A 1,273-nucleotide genomic window follows, 5' to 3' on the forward strand; every position below is an offset into this window, starting at 1 on the left:
AATTATATTCTCAGTTTTGAAATATAAACAAAAACTTGAAGATGTTTGGTACATTCAAATAAATTGCGGACTTAGATATGTATTGTTAAGAAAATGATATGTATGCTAGTGCTAGAACCATATCATACTAGGGAAAAGCTTTGATTAGACTCCTAAACCACAAGTGAAATAGGTTGAAACCGACTTAACCATTTACCTCATTCAAGTTTAATTTGTTCAGTTTTAACCACGATCTTAATCAACAAATCTATTAATCTTTTTTCTGCAGTTCGATTTACAAATATTGTTTCTTTTATCTTTGAAAAAGATCCATAAATCATGGGTAACATCTTTTTTTTTTGGAAAAACATTGAGAGACCCAAATTTGCGTAGATGTTTAAATGAATTGATTTGGCCACTTATATCACCAAAGTGTACTTATCTTTTCGGTCAATGGTCCTGAGAGAAGTGCACAGTTAAGCGTGCTTATGTTGGAGTAGTCAAAAGATGGGTGACCTTCTGGAAGTGGTTGTTTGAACTGTGTGAGTGAGGCCAAAACACAGGAAAAGATTATGTGGTGATTTGTAGGATCAGTAACCAATTATTTAAGCCTCCTTCGTGTAGCAAACCGACGGTCATATAGGATGAGCTAAAGGGCCTAGTGAGAGGACGTAATACCCAAAAAGAGAGGTGGGCCCAGGGACTGAGAGTGAACATGGGGCCCCACTAGAGATATCATGGTCGGGGAGTTACATACATCTCCACTTGTTGTATATTCTTTTCCATAGTCATTAGCTGTCGACACCACATGTCACTTTCTTACAAAATTATCAGCAAACTGTAAACCATTTTTAAAAAGAATTAGCACAACTTATGTATACAGCGAGAAACTAGCCAAAATCAATCCAAATTATTTTCTGTTTGTTAATAATACCTAAACTACTACATCTTGGAAATATCAACCTAAACTCACTAAAAAATCAAATTCTCAACTTAAACTATACAAAAGTAGCCAAAATCAACATATGTCGAAACGATGTTAGTCACTGCTTAATGGCAATGACTCAGATGACACCGTGGCAATGACGAGGCATCGAAGTTGAGTAAAACACGTCGTTTTGTGAGTTTAGGGTTCTCGAATCAACAATCGCTAAAGAAAACGCCCATTTAAAAATCCTAACTCAAGAAACGATGTTGTTTTACTTAACTCTGATGCCCTGTTATTGCTACGGTGTCGGCTGAGTCTTTATCGTTAAGCGGTTAACTCATGATGTTTCTAGAAATATTGGTTTTG

This window comes from Capsella rubella, unplaced genomic scaffold, assembly GCF_000375325.1.
Source record: "Capsella rubella cultivar Monte Gargano unplaced genomic scaffold, Caprub1_0 scaffold_2, whole genome shotgun sequence".
Lineage (NCBI taxonomy): Eukaryota > Viridiplantae > Streptophyta > Magnoliopsida > Brassicales > Brassicaceae > Capsella > Capsella rubella.